The sequence below is a fragment of the Lactuca virosa genome, chromosome 4, assembly GCF_052849685.1.
Source record: "Lactuca virosa cultivar CGN04683 chromosome 4, Lactuca_virosa_CGN04683_v6, whole genome shotgun sequence".
NCBI lineage: Eukaryota > Viridiplantae > Streptophyta > Magnoliopsida > Asterales > Asteraceae > Lactuca > Lactuca virosa.
In genome coordinates this window covers 312,711,793-312,736,145 of record NC_136429.1, presented here as the reverse complement: position 1 = coordinate 312,736,145, position 24,353 = coordinate 312,711,793, and the positions used below count along the sequence as shown (strand labels likewise).

General features: G+C 39.7%; 1 pseudogene; it reads right to left on the bottom strand.

The window, feature by feature from the left end:
* Positions 1-8,693, bottom strand: part of LOC145106061 (putative E3 ubiquitin-protein ligase BAH1-like) — a 30,564-nt pseudogene extending 21,871 nt beyond the window's left edge.
* Positions 8,694-24,353: the final 15,660 nt, after the last annotated feature.

Genomic DNA, 24,353 nt, shown 5'->3' with positions numbered 1-24,353 from the left:
GATCGATCTCAAGGGATATTAACTATGTGATTACTCAGTATATACTTTTGGGTTGGATAAAACTGAAGTACGATAGACAGTTGAATGTATGCTTTCCGCCTGATTTCATGTTCCTTGTTTGGTTGTGGCCTTGGGGCAGATTCACCCATTCAACCCTCTGTTCGATCTCGGTTATATATAACTCATATGTATTAAGTGATCATAGGAGGGTAGTATCATCGTATAAGGATTCCAGAACAACCAAGTCTTCAGATAGTCTAACTTATCAACAAAACTAGATAACATTACAGTAAGTACAATATTTGTACTTATGCTTTTCAAACTTGGAACAACTTAGACAACCAGTCAGTTTTATAGAAAATATAGGATTTTCTATGGTAAACATCGTTCTTTTAAGGTAATTAGTTTCGATAAAACTTTCTGAAAACAATAACACTTATTACCGAAAACAATGTTTCACAATTGAGTTAGTGAAACTAGAAACTTATCTATAAAAGGTTTAATACTTCTTATTAAACTAGTATAACATAAAGGACCTTAAATGGTTAATTCTATAATACCTTAGTTTATACATTAGGGTTATATATAATTAATATCCGATAGGCAGTGGAATGGGTGACTTCCGCCTTATTTCCTGTTCCTTGTTTGGTTGTGGGCTTAGGGCAGATTCACACATTTAACTGTCCGTTCGATATTAGATTATATATAACTAGTACAAACTAAGTGATTAAAGAAGGAACTATTGTGGTTACCATTTTACTAAAGGGAATATATGATTTTCTTAAGGAATGTTTTCTTCAAATATAATAGAACTATTACAGTTAACTCCATAAGTACCAAATGAATACGCCAGGGTTATATACAATGAAGACTTAACAAACAAAGGGATGTGTGGCTTCTGCCTCATTTCCTGTTCCTTGTTTGGTTGTCGGCTTAGGGCAGATTCACACAATTGATTGTCTGTTTACTCTGGATTGTATATAACTTGTATCCATTTAGTACTCACAGAAGGAATTGCAGAGTCATTTTTACTTATCATTTTATCACATCAGAAAATATAGGAATTTCTAGAGGAACAGACGAACTTTTCTAAAGAACTTAGAGTATACTTTTTATAACTAAAATACTTATGAACTCACCAGCTTAAATGCTGATATACTCTTTCAAAATAACTTGTATTCTCAGGAAAGTAGTTGACAGGTACGCGCATAGGGATTCAGAAGATGGAGCATAGTAGCTTCATGTCTTTGTTTTGTTATTTTATTTTTGGAGTCAATCTTCTGTGAATCGAATACATTGTAAACACTTAAATATTAATGCAATGGTTTTTGTTACTTTGATTACTATGATGCATGTGTTGTGATACTGAGCATGACGTCCTCCGCCACCGAACGTTTCCGCCGTTCCGGTTTGGGGGTGTGACAGATTGGTATCAGAGCATTGTTTATAGTGAATAATTATATCAAACTAGAAAAGATATAAAACAATAAATACAATGGGGCCGAAGTGCTCTGACTAAAAGTATATTATTAAAGTATAACAATATCTTTATAAAAGTATACATACATCCATATATATATATATATATATATATATATATATATATATATATATATATATATATATATATATATATATATATATATATATATATACATATATGTATATATATATATATATATATATATATATATATATATATATATATATATATATATATATATATATACTAGAACAAGTATCACAAGAACAACAAAACAAAAGTATTTAAAGGTTGGACACTGCGGTCAAACCTGGATAGTTATGTAGTCATATCTGGGATCAATATAGCCTGATCAACTATATTTATTTGAGATATGACCAACATGTGATTGGGAGTGATGTGGTGTTGCAACAGACTTAAAACTTACTTAACCCTATACGCAAAGGATTTCTAGATCAGAACATAAAGTTAAAATACTATAGGAGTATTTTATGATACTATAAGATAACAACAAGTTTAAAACTTACCAAGTTCGTACCATTAAAATACTATAGGTGTATTTTAGGATATAAATAACTTATGTAAAAAATTTAAAAGACCCTTCTGGTAGGTCTATAATTTCGGAGTGTATACTCCCAAGATTTTATATAATTGAGATTTTATAGACTTAGAATTTGTGATTTCTGCTCTACTTCCTGTTCCTTGTTTGGTTGTGGTTTCAGAGTAGGATCACTTAGTCGAAGGTATATTTAATCTTAAATTATATAGAACTTGTATACACTGTGTAATTATAGGAGGACCCGGTAAGGATCACCCCATAAATTTTCACTTAATCTCATAGATTCTTTAGACACTTCCATTCTGGCACGACAAACCTAGATAGATGTAACCGCTCCATCATAGCAGTCAGCAGAGAAGTCAAGGAGGAACAAGAAGAGGTACATGAGGAGTGTTCCAAGGAGGAATCAGCCGAAGAAACCAAACGTCCTATGCGTCACACTAATAAATAATAACCTAAAATGACTTAGTGAGCTAGTGAATACACTACTCACATTATGTGTTAGGATTATTTCTTTTCATACAGCTGGTAACAGTTATATTTTATATAGACTCCCATTATGAATTGTTTTATATAGACTCCCATTATGAATTATTTCTTTTCATTCGAGGATAGCCACTTTTGATTCATAAAGTTTATTTTATATAGACTCCCATTATGAATTGTTTTTCAGAACCCTATGAAAGTCAGAACCGAATACACTCAGAACTAGGATAACTTATTTATGCAGCATTCGACTTATAACCCCTACTATAGACTTATCACAATTTCATCTTTGTATTCATTTTTAGAAAAAAGATGCCTCGCGGTAGACCGGTAAGGCACGTAGTCAATAACACAACAGAGAATCCACCACCACAACATGACCCTGCTGCTCTCCTAGCAGCGATAACAGCCGCAGTAACAACTGCTATTAATCAAATCTGCACAAGTGGTACCAGTTGATATGGTAGCGGTACCCACCTATCTGACCCCGGAGTTACCGACAGACACCCACAGGAGTGTTCGTACAAGGACTTCATGAACTGTAAAACCAAATCCTTTAATGGAAATGGGGGAGTCATTGCTCTAATACCATGGTTCGAGAAAATAGATTCGGTCTTCGAAATCTGTCTGTGTCTAGAAGGGAGCAAAGTGATGTTTGTTGCCTGCACCTTCTCCGACAGAGCCCTAACATGGTGGAATGGCCATGTTAAGTCACTCACCCAATCAGTGGCTAACTCTATGGGTTGGGAGAACCTGAGAGAGATGATGTTGGAAGAATATTGCCCGAGAGGCGAAGTTCAAAAGCTGGAGCAAGAGCTATGCGAGCATACTATGGTCGGCTCAGACATAGTGTCCTACACTAACATGTTTAGTGACCTGGTAGCACTGTTCCCTGGGATGGTTACCCCGGAGAGTAAAAAGATTGAAAGGTACATGTGGGGCTTATCTACCCCGATTCAGGGGGATGTACTGTCTTCTAATCCAACCACCTTCGATAGCGTTAAACGCCTGGCCCAGCGACTCATTGACTATGGAGTCCGCCATGGCGTGGTGGTCCCCGTTACAGAGCCAGCGAAGGAAGGGGACTATAAACGAAAGTCGGGGAACAAGAGGAAGGAACGAACAACACAGGAACCCCCGCAGTAACAACCAGTGGTTACTGTACACGCCGCCACAACACCTGCCACACCAGCACCTGTCAGTCGATATGCTGGAACTCTCCCCAAGTGTGGTAAGTGTAACTACCACCACACCAGAGTATGCTGGGAAATGTAGTGCATGAATTGCTGTAGGAAGGGGCACACTGCTCGTTTCTACAAGGCGCCGGCACAACCAATCTCCCAAGTCCCTGGAGTAGAAGTAAACCAGGCCTGCTATGGCTGTGGTGAGACTGGGCACTACAAAAGGGACTGCCCAATAGCGAAGAACTCGGGCGGGGAAGGGAAAATACTGATGATCACCGCGGGAGAGACTGCCCCGGAACCACCACCGAACAGCGGTAAGTCTTCTAGATAAAATTACTTTAATGATTTAAAATTTTATTAAAAATTGGGGAAATTTAAAAGTAGTTATAATTTATTTACTCGAACAAGTCACAACATTCGTAAGAGAACTAAAGATTCGTGCAGGTGAGAAATGATGGCTTAGTATGTACATCAGGGTTATGTATAACTAAGATTTTGCAGGCTTAGAGTGAGCGATTCCGCCTCATTTTCTGTTCCTTGTCTGGCGGTGGATTTAGGGCATAGTCACTCAGTCGACCGTATTATTCATCTTAATTATACATAACTTGTATATGCCAGGTGATCATAGAGGTACCAAGGAGGATCATAATATAAAGTATCGACACTAGTTATGAAAGCACTTTCACTGTGGGTACTCGCTTATCGCGGTACGATATGTGGCAGTACTAATATCAAAGAGAAAACTGAAAGCACTAGAAAGCCTACACAGAATACATTGTCTAGCACACTCGTGATACATCATCGTATAACAAGCGTTTCTTTCAAATCGGCCTAAGATTTGTTTGTATAAAGAGTCAGTCATCATCATTCGTCGTGGATTGGCGTGGTCCTCACCATACCAAGTTCATGTGTTTCGAAAACCCACCGCCTTAAACGACCGATTAACGAAACCCTCGTCAATCGTAACTGTGACAACCCGAAAATTTCTACCTTGTAAGTCAATCCAATCAACCAAAAGTCAGACTACTTTCTATTGCCTTTTAGCCTTGTTAAGGGTCATTATAATGAGTTCTAAGCCCAATACACTTTTGGATTGGATGTTGAGAAGTGTTAGCTTAGTGATAGAGGAATGAAATTGAACCATAAAACCCATCAAAGGGTGTTCACGACCATGAACCCTCCCATATATATACTTTTCCTTCATTTATTCCTCACTTCTTCTTCTCTTGGCCGTAAACAACCCCTTTCTCTCTCAAGTATCATCCATAAACACTTCAATCTTTCACTCTTAAAATACCCCTTTCATTAGATACTCCATAGAAGCTTGTTAGGACCTTCAAACACTCACCAAAACACCTAGATCTTCAAGTGTTCTTCTAGTGTTCTTCACCTTTTGAGCCGTGAGCCACTCATCAAGTTGGGCCGTGAACCAACTTAGGTCGTAAACCACTCATCAAGTTGGTCCGTGAACCAACTTGGGCCGTGAACCACTCATCAAGTTGGGTCGTGAACTCCATTGGGCCGTGAACCATCCTTCCTATGGGCCATGAACACCCAATCAACCTCCTATCTTGTTTCCAACACTTCTTTGGTGAGTTATCCTTACATACTAGGTTGTTTCCCAATCACCTTTGTAGTTAGATTTGCTAATTACATGCCTATATGTATCAATATATGTCATTTAGGACTCATTTGTGTCCCGAGACTTCATTCGTGGAACTTCTCATCCTTACGCGAATCTTCAATTGAATCACCCACATAAAGTGAGTTCATACGCCTATAATCAATATTTTAAATGTTTTAAATGCTTTTAAGGGGGGAGATACAAGTTGAACACAATGATAGTTGTGTAAATGTTATTTGTGATAAACATCATTTTAAAGAATTGCTTATGCTTTTATAAGTGATCAAATCATTTCAAAAACTCTTTTAAGTTATGTAACCAGAGTCTCCTGGAGGGAGAGCATGAGTTTATGTATAGATCTATACGGGATTGACACCCCACACCTTGCTGCTAGCTACAGTTGGACTTACAGGCCTACGGGTGACAAATGTCACATCAGTTTCGACGCCAGAAGGTCGTCATGTTAAACACTTGTCGATTAGTATGGTTACAACCACATCACATAATTTTAAACCTTAATTAACAAACTGGTTTTAAGGTAGTCAGTACTTCGATAGTTATTTTATACAATACTACTGTATAATTTCATTTTCCCATTACATTCATATAGTGATATTCTCACATAAAAGATAATCCAAACTATTTTCTAGTAAAGATAGTTATAAACTAGGGAAACTTACATAATTACAAACGACAAACATAACAGTCGACTCTTAGTACATTCAGTTAGAAGGGGGCCTATAATTCTAACTTTATGATTCCTTGATGGATGTATCAAGAATATATATTAATCGGATCCGAAAGGCAGTAGGATGTGTGCTTTCCGCTTCATTTCCTGTTCCTTGTTTGGTTGTGGGCTTAGAGCAGATTCACCCAATCTACTATCTATTCGATCTTAGCTAGCTATATATATATATATATATATATATATATATATATATATATATATATATATATATTATGTATACACCAAGTAATCATAGGGAATAACAGGTATGGGTCAGGTCATAGCATACAAATTCAGTAAACCGTTTTCTAGTACAAAACATACTTTTCAAATAGAACATTTGGTAGACAAAAGTAGAAACTTATCCGTAAAAGGGTTTAATCCATTTTATTAAACCAATATAACTTAAAGGACCTTTAGTGGTTAATTCTATAATACCTTAGTTTATACATCAGAGTTATATATAATTAATATTCGATAGGTAGTTGGATGTGTGCTTTCCGCCTCATTTCCTGTTCCTTGTTTGGTTGTGGGCTTAGGGCAGATTCACACAATTAACTATCTGTTCGATATTAGATAATATATAACTAGTATAAACTAAGTGAATATAGAAGGAACTATTGTGGTTACCATTTTTACTAAAGGAAATAAGGGTTTTTCTTAAAGAATGTTTTCATCAAATATAAAGGAACTATTACAGTTAACTCCGTAAGTAGCAAATAACTACACCGAGGTTATATACAATGAAGATCTAATTGTGAGAACAAGATCGATGTGCAGGGACAAGGTTTGAAAACTCAAACCTTGAATGAATGCTTACGATCAATGTCTGCTTACTAATAGATGTACAAGTCAAGGCTGGAAAGACCAGTCAAGTCTTAGATAAAATGTTCAACAAACAATCAGGCCATTAAATGAAGAACAATAGTAAATGATCAAGGTAAAGCTAATAAATGAAGAGCAAGAAGAATGTTTTGAATATAGTTGGAGTAAATACTAAAAAGTGAGTAAAAGATCCGTAGTTGACTTGTATTGAATGATCCTATTTATTGGAGTGAAAGTTACAGCGAATTAACCCAAGAGTTTACATAAGACCGGACAAAAGCCATAAGTCTGACATTCTGATTGTCCTAATACAACTTTAGACTAAGTCCTATGAAACGTAACATCAAATACAAGACAAAAGTAATAAATGCACAAAGGACAAAAGGACTTCATTCCGGACAAGTATTATTCCCGACATGAAAGTTGGATCCGGATCAGCGTGCATTCCGGACATGAGGATCAGCTCCAGAATGCCTTCATTCTTCTTTCCTTCTTAATTGGTCCGGACAGGTTCCAGACAACACTTCACTACGGAATTCACCCATTTCGCAATAAGGAGTTAGGATTGCTAGAGGTTCACTTTCAGGTTCCAACAATCTCCCCCTAAGTGAACTTAGCAATTCAATAGGTTTAGTTCATTTGTTCCTTGATGAAGGTGTAGGCTCTAAACAACCATTCTCGCACCGCAATGTACCATGCTAGTTGACTTACAAACTTTGCCTTGACCTGTTCTGGAGCATCAGAGTTGGATGCCCGGGATATGAACTTCTTCAGAGCTTTAGTCGGTACTAGGTGTTTATCAAGGACTCAGAAGAAGTCCTTCTTGTTTGTTCTTCTGGTGGTGTAGACAAACCCTAGAACCGGTTCTTCAATCGGACTATCTGCAAGAATTTCAGCTTCCGGAAGAACGAAGTCGATCTTGGCAACGAATTGTTCGGTTCCGTAGAGGTGTGCAAGTTCGTAGTCACATCGGCAGAACTCAGCAACATAATGTTTAAGAAAGCTAAGAGTTGCGTGGTAAGAACCCATACTGATGTCATCCTTTTTATTTTCTCTGAAGTAAGCCGCTAGGGTGAGGATGTCGTTCGGATTCATTGAAGGAAAATCCGCATCAGTAACGGTCCGGGGAGTTGGCTTGTTCCGGAGGAGATGGAAACGGAATAGAGGACAATTCAGCTCAAATTTACCAAAATCTTTCTTCCGAAGCTTTGAACTTTGGTGATCCTCTTCCTTGTCCAAACTTCCTTGAAGGGTTGAGCATTCTTTTCATAGAAGGTTTTGAGCCTTTCTCGCTCTGTCCGGATGATCACTTCCGGATTATCGGCTGGGTGAAGCGGAGCAAACTTCGTGTAGAATTTGCTGTAAGGAGAGAAAGGAAGATCCAGCTGATCAGTGTCATTTGTGGGAAGGTCATTGTAAAGGGTTGGGATGATTTCCTATGCTTGAAGAATGCCTTCACGGAAAAGAGGAGAGATGCCACGCATCGGATCAGGGTTGTCTTTTAAAGCTTGAATCCGGATGCTGTCCTCTAATGCCTTATGAATTTCCTCCTGGAAGGCTTGTTGTTCGGAAGTCATTGGTTTCTTCCCTTTGTCTCTTTGAAGCGCATCAATGACCATCTTCATGTTTTCATCAATCGTGAATTCCGGAATGGGAGTTAGGAGTGGTTCTTCCGGAATCTCATCAGGGGTCCGGAGGGGAGAGCCCTGGTCGATTGTAGCTATTTTTGGTTCCGGAATGGGAGGCTGAACTGAAGGAGTGGCTCGGAAGGCTTGAGCGGTCAATGTTGATTTTGCCTTGGCCATTTTAACAACCATTTGAAAGGCGTCCGGAAGGGAGGATGGCCATGAGACTACATACCAAATCCTCTTTTGTTCTTCAGTCGGTTCCTTCAGAATGGAAAACTTTGGATCTTGAAGACCAAGAACTCCTTTGGTAGCTTCATCCGGAACATATACTTCTTCATCTTCGCTTTCTTATCCTTCAGTGTTTCCTAGGATTCCGGAGACGATTTGAACGTATTCATCTTCGGAATCCTCATCCTGGAGTGTGAATTTAGTGGCTGATTTCCATCTTCTGCTTGGGCCTTCTTCCCCTCTTGCATCGGGGAATCTTGGAACCGGTGCAAGCTGTAAAACCTCTTTCAGATCGTCAAATTTTGAGAAGACTTTCTGAAGGCCGGAGGTGGGTTGAAGAGTGAGAGCATCGTAAGCGTCAGCAGCGGGGGCCTGATCCGAAAGATGCTTGAAGGTGCTGCTGAGGATGGCAATCATCTCATCAAACTTCCTGTTTGGAACATCAACAATGTTCCAAGTTGAGCGGAGAAGTTTGATGAGGACTTGTTGAATAATGAGGTTCATCTCATCCTTCTTCCGGATCTCCTTCTCCAACCGCTGAATTTGTTTTTCATGACGAACATGGGTCTGCTTGATTAGGTCGTTGGTGGCAGACACCAGATCATCATGGACCTTGAAAATTAAGGAGATGGTGTTGAGATAATTTTCCACCAAAGCGTCGTACTTGGAGTCAATCTGCTCAATTGTGTGCTTGAGCTGGATGGAGATCAGCTGATCAAGATGGGCTTCTCTTTCGGCAACTGATGGTCCGGACTGTTGGGACAGAGACTGGAGAATGACATCAAGTTTGGAATCAAGTCCGGAGACTTTTTGATCCAATTTGGAGTTTAGCTCTGTTACGGATGTCTCCACGGAAGCCACTTTTTGCATGGTGTTAGAGACAGTGGTTCGGATCTCTAGAAGAGCAAAGGGGTCAACGTAGTCACCAGCTGAGGATTCCGAATCAAAATCAGAGTGTTGCGGAGGAGGTTGGTGTACGTTCTGATTTGAAGAGGGACCCGGTGTGGTTGCATCATTATCTTGTTGTTGTTTTGAGTTGGAACCGCCATCCGGAGTGGTAGAGGAGGAGGATCCGAAGTCATAAGCAGACTTGGATACGGATGCCTTGGAGTGGTAGTGAATTGAAGTCATGAGATATGTATCTGGAATGGTTTTTGCCTCTTCTTCCAGCATGATTTCTTCAGAAATTTCTTCTTCCGGATCTGTGTGGAAAATACTTTGATGAGTGGTGATCGGGGGCAGTTCCGAGGTGAGTTCATTGATAGCATCAGCGTCAGTGGGAGGAACATAGGGCAGATTGCTTTGGATGGCCCTGTTCCTCATGGAAATAAGCATGGAATTCACCTCAGCTCTGGTGAGATCCGGACGTTTAGATGCAGCTCTGTTCACAAAATCTTCCCATAGGGGATCATTAATACTTGGTCGTCCTGTACGCCGCCTTCCGAGTATCAGACCAGTTGAGGCTTCCGACGGAGGAGGGACTACTCCAGCTCCGGACAGCTTGGGGTCCGGAACAGTGGTTCCGGAGAGTGTGCATGTAGAAGAGACAATGGGATCATCAAAAGTGACGTGTGTGTTTGTTCCAGGGGGCTGCAAGGAACTATGTTCAACACCGACATCACCCTTTTGGGAGGGTGAGGGTGGATTATGTGGTGACTCCCCATGAGTGTGTGCATGCGTTTTTGAAACATCGAGGTGTGCCTCGGATGAGTGGGTAGGAGGGGTGTGCGGACGGCCAGAATCAGCCGGAATGTCATGGGTGCCCTCCTAATGAGAGGGGGCACTCACTTTGGTTTTCTTTTTGGCCTTAGGCTTGGTAGGAGAAGCCTTTTGTTTGGCTGGTTTCTTGATTTTGGGTCCGGACGTAGTTGGATTGGCCTCTTCCGAGATGGGCGCAACAGAGACAGGGGTAGGTTGTGTTGGGTCGAACACAACCGAAGTCTCTAAATGATGTTTCAAATAAGGGGACTCGAAAGGAATTAGAGCCAACATGTGGTCCGGAAGTCGTCTGACCGGACCAAAAGAAGATTGGTCCGGAATCCTATAAGATTTTACAAGTTTAAATGAGACACATACCTCCGGAGGAATGGTGTTAACTGGAAGCAGTTCCGAAAGCTCTTTGAAGACTTGTTCGATAGTGAGAGCCCATAACCTAGGGCTTGAAATTTCATTCGGCTTCCTCTTGGTAGCAAACTTGCAGAAGTCTTGCCACAAGACCTCCGGAAGATCAACAGCAGTCTCGCGTCCGGAGTAGATGCTGAATACGACATTGAGCCAGTCCTTGCTTAAGGTGTCCGTTCCTCCATGCTTTGCGGACAGTCCTCTGAGGATGAAATGCATCAAGACAGTCCATAGTCTGGACACTGCTGTTTTCTTGAAATCTTTTGCTCTGTAGTCTTGAAAATATCCAATGTAGTTCAGAAACGTCTGAAACTCTTCAGACGTTGGCTCAACAATTTTGAAACCCCTGGGGTTAGCCTTAACACCAATCGCCTTGAGAAAGGTCGATTTGTAGATTGGAACTGTTCTGTCACCAAGGATTTGGATCATTAGAGCACCATTGTCAAGTTGAATGCTGGTGAAGGCTCGATGAAGGTGATGAATGGGAAGTGGCGGTTCAGGGATTTTAGTGAGGGAAATGGAGATTGGGTGGTGTGCAATGAAATCGATCATAACTCGTATCGATTCATCGTAATCCAGTGGGTTGAGAGAAAAGAGTTGTGTAGTGTCTTTCAAGAATGGTTCTGGATTGGCGGAGGAAGAGGAACCCTTAGAGCCTTTGGATGATTTCTTTCTAGCAATCGACTTCTTTGGAGTTGGGGCAGTTTGAGTGTGTTCTGGAGAGGACGCCATTGTTGCAGGTTATGAGTTCTTGAAGAACACGAAGAACAGTGAGAGAATTTAGGAGATTTGAGGGTTTAGAGAGCGTAAACAGGTAAAAGGAGTTTTGAAGGGGTATTTATATGTAAGGTAAATGGGTCGGGTCAAAAAAAAAAGAATAAGGATCCCAGAACAAATGGGTCGCATTTAATGTTTGGGAACGAGATTTGACAGGTGAGGTGAAAAGGCAAGGTAATATGGGGCTAAAAATGGAGAATTTCAACCGTCAATTCGATGTCTAGTTTGGGGGGCGTGCAATCGTGTCACACAAATCGAGGAGGATCGGATAAGGATCTTCCTGAAAAGTAACCGTTGAGAAAACCGTTTCGCCTTATTACCTTTTGGTATTCCAGATGAGTTGTTCCGGACAGTGTATTATCCGGAGTGTAAGAGTTGTGTTCCGGAGCATACTTGTTTGAGAAGGGGTCCGGAGCAAATTTTGAAATTCCGAAGCAATTTGAAAATTCCGGTGCACTTTTTGAAATTCCGGAGCACATTTGAGATTTCCGGAGCACATTTGAAATTTCGGAGCACATTTGAAAATTCTGGAGTACATTTGAAAATTCCGGAGCACTTTTTAAATTCTGGGGAACATTTGAAAAATTCTGGAGCACATTTGAAAAATTCCGGAACACATTTGAAAAATTCCGGAGCACATTTGAAAATTCCGGAGCACTTTTTAAATTCCAGAGTACTTTTTGAAGTTCCGGAGCGCATAATGTGACACATTTTCCGAAGAGGAATTCTGGAGTTCGATTCATCAAGACAAGGTGGATTATAAATAGCAGACAAACAAGGTGAACTGTACAGATTAACAAACTCAAGTGAAGGTCATAGATAAATATAAGTAAAATGATCCTATTTATTCAGAGAGAAAGTAGTTCCGAAGAAGAAGATCAGAACTATTTTTCTTTCAAAATATGTCTACCAGAGAGAACAAGTCTCTTGAAAGAGCTGAGGATCAGGTATCATCATACCCATCTTGTTCAGAAAACCGTTAAATTTGGTTTCGTCTAATGCCTTGGTAAAGACATCAGCAATCTCATCGTCAGATGGAACAAAAATGAGTTCAATGTTACCATTTAAAACATGATCTTTTATGAAAAGTTATCGTATGTCAATGTGATTAGTCATGGACTGAATTGGATTGTGAGAAATCGCAATAGCACTTTGAGAATCACAATAGATAGGAATGCGTTGAAAACGGTAACCATAATCCAAGAGTTGAGATTTCATCCACAGAACTTGAGATGTACAGCTGGCAGCAGCAATGTATTCAGCTTCAGCTGTAGAGAGTGCAATGCAGTTCTGTTTCTTGGACGACCAACTGACCAATCGACCACCTAAGAATTGACAACCACCTGAAGTGATTTTCTTGTCGAGTTAAATACCACCATAGTTTGAATTTGAGTAGGCTTGAAGAAGGAAGCTCTCATTTGCTGGATACCACAGTCCGAGACATTTTGTTTCTTTAAGATATCGAAAGATTTGTTTCACAGCCAAAAGATGAGACATATTTGGATTGACTTGAAATCTGGCACATAGACATGTTGAGAAGATGATATCCGGATGACTTGCTGTGAGATAGAGTAAAGATCCAATCATTCCGCGATATTTCTTTTCATCAACAGGAACACCGGAAGGGTCGGCAAAAATTTTGTGTCTGAAGCCCATTGGTACCTTGGCAGAGGCATAGGTGTCCATAGAGTATTTCTTGAGGAGTTCCGAAATGTACTTTTCTTGGTGAATGAAGATTCCTCTGTTAGTCTGTTTGACTTGGAGGCCAAGAAAGATGCCTAACTCCCGATTCATGCTCATTTGGAATTGATTGACCATAAGTTTAGCAAAATCAGCAACCTTGGATGAATTCGTAGATCCAAAAATGATGTCGTCCACATAAATTTGTACCAACATTAGATGCTTTCCATTTGATCTTCGGAATAAAGTGGGATCTAAAATTCCTCTTTGAAGACCTGAGCGTTTGAGAAAATCAATGAGGGTCTCGTACCATGCCCGAGGAGCTTGCTTGAGTCCGTAGACAGCCTTCCGGAGTTTATAACAATAATTCAGAAAGGATAGATTGATGAATCCGGGGGCTGTTGAAGGTACACTTCAGTGTCAAGTTCACCGTTAGGAAATGCACTCTTAACATCCATTTGGTAAACTTTGAAGCCTTTATGAGCTGCATAAGCAAGAAAGATTCTGATGGCTTCAAGACGAGCAACAGGAGCAAAAGTTTCGTCGTAGTCGAGCCCTTCTATTTGAGTAAAACCTTTAGCCACCAGTCTTGCCTTATTTCGAATGATTACTCATGCATCATCAAGCTTGTTTCGGAATACCCATCTTGTACCGACAATGGGATGATTCTGGGGAGGAGGCACGAGAGTCCAAACTTCATTTCGGTCAAATGCTGCCAGTTCGTCTTGCATGACTGTAATCCAGTCAGCATGCTCCAATGCTTCCTTGATGGATTTGGGTTCAACCATGGATATGAATGCTGAGAAGTGACATTCATTTTGAATATTTGTAGCAGACCGAGTCTGTACACCAGCATTGGGGTTACCGATTACTTGGTTCGGAGGATGATCCTTCGTCCAAACATGTAATCGTGGGAGTTCTTGTGAAACCGACGAACCGATATCAACAGTGGAATTGATTTGCTCCCCCTGAATGGTTTGAATGTTGGGATGATGCTCCACCTGAACTTCTGAACCAGAGAGGTTGATATCATCATCAGAAGGGAACTCAAAGAATTGTTCATTTTCATCATTGTTGAGCAGATTGGAGTCATCGAACTCAGCAGCTGCATCTTAGAAGCCATTCACATTTGATTCAAGAGAGGGATTAGCATTATTCTCCCCCTCAACCTGAGAAGGTTGAAACGGAGTAGAATCAAATGGAGAGAGACTTGGGATCGGACTGGAGACATTACGAGAGAGTGGAACTTCCGAAGATGGGATTGGAAGGAGAGGAGGTCTTGATCGAGATTCTAAATCAAGAGCGGTTTCGGAAGGACCAAACAGAGTTTCAAAGTCAACTTCAAGAATCGTCTGAGGGTTCGGACATCCTGGCGGAGGAGCATCGGACTCCATAATGTGAGTAGGGCCAGAATTCCGAACGAAGTTGTCATCGAAGGTAATGTCGAAGCTTTTTTCCAGAACACGAGTTCTCCGGTTAAGAACTCTATAAGCTTTCGATTTTGAAGAGTACCCAAGGAAAATGGCTTAATCAGCTTTGGGTTGAAACTTGGTTAGCTGATCACGGTTTTTCTTGATGAAGCACCTACATCCGAAGACATGTAGAAACGAGATAGTTGGCTTCCGACCATTCATTGCTTCGTACGGTGTCATGTTGAGACGTCGATTGATGATACTCCGATTTTGAGTGCAGCAAGCAGTAGCTACGGCTTCAGCCCAGAGGTAGAGTGGTAGATTTGCGAAATTCAGCATGGATCGAGTAGCTTCAAAGAGAGTTCTATTGCGTCTTTCGACTACACCGTTCTGTTGTGGAGTATAAGGAGCGGAGAAGTTGTGGTCGATTCCTTTGTCTGTGAGAAAGTTATCAATGGTGGAATTAGTGAATTCCGAACCATTATCACTCCGGATTCTCCTAACTGGGAGTTTTGTAAGAACTTCTATTCCTTTGATGAAATTTATGAGCAAGGCTGTTTCAGATTTCAGCCTTAGGAAGAAGACCCAAGTGAACCTTGTAAAATCATCAACAATCACAAGAATGTATTTCTTATGATGAAGACTTTCTACAATGTATGGTCCACAAAGATCAATGTGTAGAAGCTCCAGTGGTTTAGAAATGGACTTTTCGATGATAACAAGATGACCCTTCTTTGATTGCTTACCACACTCACAAGCAGCACACAAATGATCATTTTCGAATTTGAGAAGAGGTAAACCTCTTACCATTTCGCCGGATACAAGATCATTCATATACCGAAAGTTTAGATGAGCGAGCCTTTGGTGCCATAACCAACTTACGTCAGGAACAGCTTTGGAGAGAAGGCAGAGTTGCGGTTTGCCAATAATCATGTTGATGTCGAGCGGGTACATGTTCTTGTTACGAAGCGACTTGATTAAACACCCTTTGCGGTCTTCGGTCATTACATAGCTGTACTTTTTGCAAAATTCAACATGTCGATTTGAGTCAGTGAGCTGAGCAACACTTATCGAATTATGTTTTAGGTCAGCAACATAGGCCACGTGTGAAATAGAGAAGTTTCCGTTGGTGAGAGCTCCATAACCACGAATTTGAGAGTTGGAGTTGTTGCCATACGTCACGTAACCAACATTTGGAGAAAGCTTTAAATCTCGCAGAAAATCTTTCTGCCCCGTCATGTGCATGGAGCAAGCACTATCAATATACCATATTGTTTCTTGCTCCGAAGCACAAAGTGCCTGCAAAATTAGCGAGTGATGGAGTTTTTAGGCTCCGAATTAGACTTTGGGACATAGGCATGGGCTTTGGACTTTAATTGTGACTTAGGAACAACTTTGTGTTTCTGGGTGATATTTCTGGAATTCCTTGGAAACAGACAGAATGGTAATGTCTTTTCATCTATCCAGTAGTCATATTCGATGACTTGAATGTTCCGAATTGCTTTCTTCGGATTTTGGACTTCCGGAGGGTTGGTATTGTTGGTTTCCTCCTGAATTGTGGTTTCAACAAGGGGAGTTTTGACTTTCCACACACAATTTTTCATCGAAGATTTTAAGGATGTTTCTTTTCATTTGAGGATTTTCTTGATGACATATTGGTTTTTGAAAGATTTGGTTTAAAAATTGTGGCATCAGATTTTGCAATAAGGAAAGATGATGCATTCCGAGATTCTATTGGAGTATTTCGGACGGATTTGGTCGCTACATGAGTTTGAGACTGAGATGAGCTAACGACTTTCTTAGATTCTACTTGAACAAGAGGTTCGGAAGGTCTTTTGAGAATCTTAGTGGGAACAAAGGAGTTTTGACTATGAGTGGAGACATGAGAAATTCGGGATGAACTTGATTTAGAGTTAGCAAGAAACCTGGAATTTTGTCTAGTCTTAACTTCCTTTTTATGAGCATTTCGAGCTTCTACTTTGGGATCTACAATATCTTTCCTATTCAGCATTAGTTTTCTCTTAGGATGAAATGAGGATTTTGAGGTTTGTCCTACGTATGGATTCTTAAACTCAGGAGTAATGGGAACCAATCTAGTTTTTGAGATAATTAAGGAATCCGATTCACAAGAATCAGAGGACACACAACTTGATACTTCAACTTTATCATCTAAGGATGCCCATACAACCTCAGAGGCAGTGGGTTCAGTTGTCACAGGATCAATTTCTTCAATCACACAATTGTTCACGTGATTACTTTTCGGAACATAGTCTACACAATTTGTAAGACACTGATGAAAATCCGTGGTCCGATTCAGGTCCAGGTTTGTCAGAGGCGGAAAAGGCATGGAATCAGGAGATGTGACAACAATTGGTTTGAACTCAGGAATTAAGGACTCAAAATGGTCTGAAGTCTCCGGAAGGGGTGACAAGGGAGAAACATGGGTGTCCTAATGCTTGATGTTTGGAACCTCTCCCATAAATGTCAGATGTTGTAATTCCTTCAAGGGACTGACAACTGGTTTCGGAAACTCGCTTCCTAGACCGGGTGCTTTAGACCATGGATGACGAAAATTATGTGTCATCCGAATGTTCGCTTCAAGCATGTCAACGGAGTTATGCAGAACATCTATTTTTGCATTGAGACGTTTGTTATCAGCAATTAAAACATTACGTTCAGAATAAGTGATTTCACATTTATCTTTCAAAATGATACATTCATCGTTTGACATTACAAGCTCATGCTCTAGAGACTCGATTTTCAATTTTTTATCCTCAAAACGTAACCTAAGACGATTTAGTTCACAATCCTTCTTCTCAATGGCTTCTATGGCAGACTCATAGGCTTTATAAATGGTGTTTATATTTGTTTGGATTTGGGTCAGATAAGGTTCACAAAGAGATAAATCAAAATTATTATCAGAGATCATAGATTTTACTTGCTGAACGATGCTTCGGCTGGGTGGATCGTTGGTGGCCATGTAGCAGTGGTGTGGTTCAGTGATATCATCATCATCTTCGGACCCAGAAGACCAGTATCATTCATCACATTCAACTATTTTTCTTGCCATCAAACACATGTTTCTTCCAGTTACCATGTCATCATCATCTCTGGATGACCAATATCCATCAACATCTCTAGAAACCGTTGTAACAAATGCTTTCTCACTTTCAGCCATTTCTTGTGCTCTTCGGACATAGTAGGCTGAATCCTTGACTTTTGGTTTTTGGGGAGCATCAGCCAGGCAATCTTTGGCAAAATGATTTGCATGTCCACACTTATGACACACAATCTTTGTTTTGTCCGATTTGGAAATCTGAGACTGTTCCGGAGCAGTGTTTGGTTTAGTGATGTTTGGTTTATATGCTGGAGGATTTTCGAAAGTTGGTTTAGGTTCCGGAGCAGAGTGACGATGAGGATTGTTATTGTCCCACCCCAAAACCGGAACGGCGGAATCGTTCGGGGGTGGAGGACGTCATGTACAGTATCACAACAATGCATAATAGTAAACAAGCAACAACATCATCTATTGCATTAATAATATAATTTCATACAAGTGTGTTCTGTGAAGTTTATAAGACATCAAAAATGTAAATCAAAATATGAGATGAGTCTTGAACGTATTCCATCTTCTCAAAAGCCTGGCATCGGTACCTGTCTACTGATGACCTGAGAATACAAGTTATTTTGAAAGAGTTTATCAGCTTTAAAGCTGGTGAGTTCATAAGCATTTAGTGTCATTGTTTGTATGAAAATGTCTTTAAGTACTTGATGTATAAGTTTGTAAATGTTTGTAAATGTTTGTATCTCCTAGAAAATCCTATATTTTCTACTAAAAGTAGCCTTTTACCAAGGCATCAAATGAAATGTATGTTTGTTTCTTGTAAGAGTGTATATTTTCCCAAGTGTGACTATCCTTAACCAAAAATATAGTTTTACATTACCTTTTATGTGAAAAGATCACAATGTGAATGCAATGGGGAAATAATAAAGTACTGTAGTGTTGTATTATAGTAACTACTGCTGTACTTTCTACCTTAAACCAATTGATATTTAAGGTATGATGTGACCTGGTTGTACCATACTATCGACCAATAACACGACAATGAAAGACGTCGGAAGAAATGACATTTGGCACCCGTAGACTTGCAAGTCCCACTGTAGCTAATAGAAGGTTGTAGGATAGTCAATCCAGTATAGCTCTATACGCAAATTCATGCTCTCCCTCTAGGAGATTCTGGCTACAAATCGAGCCATGACAGGTGATGCCATGCCCCGAACGACGGTCCACATTTATGTTATTGTATACTTGTATATGAAATGTATGTACTAGCTGTATTGTATGTTCTCTCTGTCTAGTATATTCTGTTTGTTTCTCATCATAGTATGTTCTATCTGTATTTTATTGTTTGTTTCTCATCATAGTACTCTCTATCTGTATGTTATTGACTCATGTATGAACTGGCTCTTTGTATGTTTCATTGTTCTTTTAATAGTATTAGTAACTTCCTAAACTATACCTATTATAGTTTACTAGTAATGTTGTTTGTATGAATGAACATGATTGTATACCCTTACTACCCAAATGTATTGAACTGAATGAAGGAACTTTTATATCTATATACATATACCTAATATATAACTAAGATTCAAACGACCTTCGGACAAACAACCAATACCCTAAGTCAACAACCAAACAAGGAACAGGAAGTAAGGTGAGCTATCAGTCCTAAGTCCTTTCAATCCTATTTATATAACTATATCTATATAGATACACATTTGACAAAATATAAGTTTAAAAGAGTTTAATAAAAGTATTTAGCATGTAAAAGTGTTTGTAAAACGATTTGAAGTAGTTTGTTTGATAACACAGTTTGAAAAGTAAGAAATCCACTTGTTTGGTAGTTATTAATCACATGTGATTGATATAATAACTATAATAATTCAACTTGTATTCCCCCCATGAAAGCATTTAAAATCATTTAAAAGGTTGATTAAGGGGTATGAACTCACCTGTAGTGAGTGGTTTGGATGAAAGTGTTGGATAACGTGCTAGTTGTCAAGTGAAGACTTGAACACACACACTAGTCCTATTTAACATATAAAGACACATATATGTATCTAATTAGTGATTATAACACTAATTAAGCAAGTAAAGACACCCTAAAACATGGAAAACACTTTGGTTCAAGTGCTGGGAGTACCATAGGGTTGCATCTAAGGGTTGTAGGGCTTTGCTTTTGAGTTTATGGTCCAAGAGCAAACTCTCCATGAGTTTACGGCCTAGGGATTGCGGCCCTAATGGGTTTACGGCCATAGACCCATGGTAACTTCTATCATTTTGATGTTCAAGGTCCTTAGTTCAAGTTGGAAGGGTTCTAGACCAAGTTTTAAGCCTTATGAAGGAGTGGTGGCACATATGCACCACTAACTAGTGTTTACGGCCCAAGGTGTTTTCCTTGGCCGTAAACACCACTTGCTCTTGGTTCTTTTGATGTTTAAGGTCTTATACTCTTCTTGGAAGTATTCTAGACTTGTTTCCAAGGCTTTGGAAGAGATTAAGGCTCATTTGCCCCTTTAATTAGGGTTTACGGCCCAAGGTGATTGCCTTGGCCATAAACACCATATGATCTTGTGTTCTTGATGTTTTCTAGGTGTAAACCAACTGATTCAAGCATATAATAAGCTAAGACAAGTGTACTTACAATATGGAAGCTTGAATGGGTGTTTAAGGCTCAAGAACACTAGTGTGTGTTCTTGGTGTTCTTGGTGAAATGAAGAACACTTGAAGATCTATCAAAATGAAGAGATTTCATGGATGAAATCATGAACAATCACTAGATATGGATGTATATAAACTAATCAAGGAAAGAATCACTTACAAAGTTGAAGATCTTAAGGAAGAATCGGATGATACTTGAGAGAGAATGACTTCTAGGCTTGAAAATGGTAAAAAGGACTAAAATGGCTAAGTGTCATATTTATACCTTAGAGTTTACGGACGTAAACTCCATGTTATGGCCGTAAACTCCAAACTCTTGGAGTTTTGAGACTTAAATGTTGCACAAATAACTCTAGAGTATAACTCCTATAATTACCTCTTGAAGATACTAGGCTTAGAACACTCAAACAGACTCAAAACAGTGCTATAAGTTAACAGAAATGAGTCTGACTTCTATTGCAGTGAATGGTTGTACAAGATAGAAATTTCGAGTTGTCACAGTTATGGTGAGGAGCATTGAATCAGTTTTGGTATGGTTTGTAAGAGGAGTTTAATGGACGTTTGTACTTCATTGAGAGTAGGGCGAACTCCTATTGAAAAAGGAGTTCAGAATTCATGGCTTCAAATTCATCAACCGTTAAGGTTTGTGTGGGTAAGGTAGGTGCGGATGTTTGAACCAGTGGAACAATGGGTGTGAAGGGATCCAAGGTAGATGAGTTCAGAATGGTTGGTTCAAAGGAACTGACAAGGGCAAGAGGACCTCCGGAGAGTTCCCTTATGTTTTGAGCAACATTTGACTCATATCCTTGAAGTTCATCAAAAAGTTGATAGAGCTTTAACTTTTTCAAGGAACCATTGCTTTGTAGACTAGATTTCACATTTCCCCATCTTTTCCCGAGACTATTGATAAACTTGAGATTGTACTCCAAAGGAGTTCGAACAATCCCATGAGCAGTCATGTTGTTGACAACGATTCGGTAACGACTGGAAGCAGATGCCACATATTCACATGGAGTGGTAGTGAAGGTGTTGAAGTCGTTGACAACTGAGGTGAGGCGCTTGTCCTTCATGTTTTCTGAACCTTCAATTAGGTCCTGAAGAGTGTCCTATATCTCTTTGGCAGATTTGCACAGCTTGATATGCTCGAAGAGTGAAGGAGGAACACCAAACACCATTTCAGAGAAAGCAACTTGATCAGCGTGCAGCTTCTCGATATCATCAGCAGTTAGAGGAGCTGGGCGAGTTTCATCTTCACGCATGAGCTGAGCAGCTGCATCTCTTACAATTGTTCTTACAGGAACATGTGGACCTCCAGTGACGGATCTCCATATTTCTTCACCTTTATCTTTGGCAATTAGAAATCTTTCCATTCTAACTTTCCAGTGATCATATTCTTCCACAACTAGTAATGGCGCACGTGTAGGGCCACCCACACTATTTGCGATTTGCATTGAAATCATTTGTTGAGGATTAGAAGCAGCCATTGAAGTTAAGATATCTTTAAGCTAAAGTAATATATAGAAGAACTTTTATCCTTGACACAGAAATGGTTGAAACACCAAGGTAATTTCAAACCAACTATAATCTGATCTTTATGGATTCAAAGGATAACCACTCAATCTCTGATACCAATTGTGAGAAAAAGATCGATGCGCAGGGACAAGGTTTGAAAACTCAAACCTTGAATGAATGCTTAAGATCAATGTCTGCTTACTAATAGATGTACAAGTCAAGGCTAGAAAGACCAGTCAAGTCTTAGATAAAATGTTCAACAAACAATCAAGCCATTAATGGAAGAACAATAGTAAATGATCAAGGTAAAGCTAATAAATAAAGAGCAAGAAGAATGTTTTGGATATACTTGGAGTAAATACTAAAAAGTGAGTAAAAGATCCGTAGTTGACTTGTATTGAATGCTCCTATTTATAGGAGTGAAAGTTACAGCGACTTAACCCAAGAGTTTACATAAGACCGGACAAAAGACATAAGTCTGACATTCTGATTGTCCTAATACAACTTTAGACTAAGTCCTATGAAACGTAACATCAAATACAAGACAAAAGTAATAAATGCACAAAGGACAAAAGGACTTCATTCCGGACAAGTATTATTCCGGACATGAAAGTTGGATCCGGATCAGCATGCATTCCGGACATGAGGATCACCTCCGGAATGACTTCATTCTTCTTTCCTTCTTAATTGGTCCGGACAGGTTCCAGACAACACTTCACTACGGAATTCACCCATTTCAGAATAAGGAGTTAGGATTGCTAGAGGTTCACTTTCAGGTTCCAACACTAATAAACAATGGAATGTGTGTTTTCCGCCTCATTTCCTGTTCCTTGTTTGGTTGTGGGCTTAGGGCAGATTCACACAATCGATTGTCTGTTTGATCTGGATTGTATATAACTTGTATCCATTTAGTACTCATAGAAGAAATTGTAGAGTCATTTTTACTTATCTTTCATCATATCAGAAGATATATGATCTTCTGGAGGAACATGCGAACTTTTCTAAAAGAACTTTCAACTTACATTACATCACTAAAATACTTATGAACTCACCATCTTAAATGCTGATCTACTCTTTCAAAATAACTTGTATTCTCAGGAAACTAGTAGACAGGTACGCACACTGGGATTCAAAAGATGGAGCATAGTAGCTTCATGTCTTGTTTTGTTATTTACTTTTGGAGTCTATCTTATGTGAACCACATACTTTGTAAAAACATGAATATTAATTCAATGGTTGGTTGTTACTATGATTACTATGATGCATGTGTTGTGATACTAAACATGACGTCCTCCGCGCCCGAACGTTTCCGCCATTCCGGTTTGGGGGTGTGACAGTAACGACAGCCTGACCTAGACCTTAGAATTTTCTCTTGTCTTCTAAACCCTGAAGTACTCATAAGAGGAGTACTATGACCTCCGAAACCTTGCCGATGTATACTCAGCAGACCTTTCCGAACTACCACACGTCCAACCGATCAAGTTCAAGTACAGAGGCTAAGGACGAATAAGGTTAACCTATCACTAGTAAGTGCATACGCGAGAGTGGTATATGATTATGATTATGCAGATTTAGTATGTGTGTTTTCGCCCTATTTCCTGTTCCTTGTTTGGTTGTGCACCTGGGGCAGAGCCGCACATCCGACCGTCTTACTAATCTTAATTATATACGACTTGTATACACGAAGTAATGATAGATGGACCAGGTATGAATCTTATAATGAACTTTAGGGCAGAGTTGCCTAGGGCTGCAAGTGGATATTCTACCATTCAGAGGAGCACAACCCCAAGGGTCCTGCTAAGAAAGGTAATTTCGGGACAAAATTCCATCTAGCGGGGGGATGATGTCACAACCCGAAATTTTTTATTTTTGTAAGGTCAAACACATCAACTTAAGGTCAAACTTATAGGTTTCTCGACCGAGTATACGTAAGGGTTGCGTGTTAGGAAGTGAGCCACGTAGGAACCAAGAGCCTAGAACAACATTCGATCCATAAAACCTCAATAAGTGAGGTTCACGGCCAAGAACCATGTTCACGGCCATGAACCCCTCTTAGGTCGTGAACCATCCTTATATATATAAAGTATACCTCATTTTTGATTCATTTCTCACGTCTTGGCTGTGATCCTCTTAAATCTCTCTCAAGTATCATCCACATGAACTTCATCTTTCACTCTTTTTCATCCATTTTCGTTACCATCTTCCTGGAATACATCAAAGGGCCTTCAAACACTCACCAAACAACAAGATCTTCAAGTTTTCTTCACAATTTATGGGCCGTGAACCCTCCCAAGGCCGTGAACCCTTCATGTTGGGTCGTGAACACTCATGTGTTATTGGGCCGTGAACACCCCTTAGGGTCGTGAACTCCATTTCAGCCTTCCA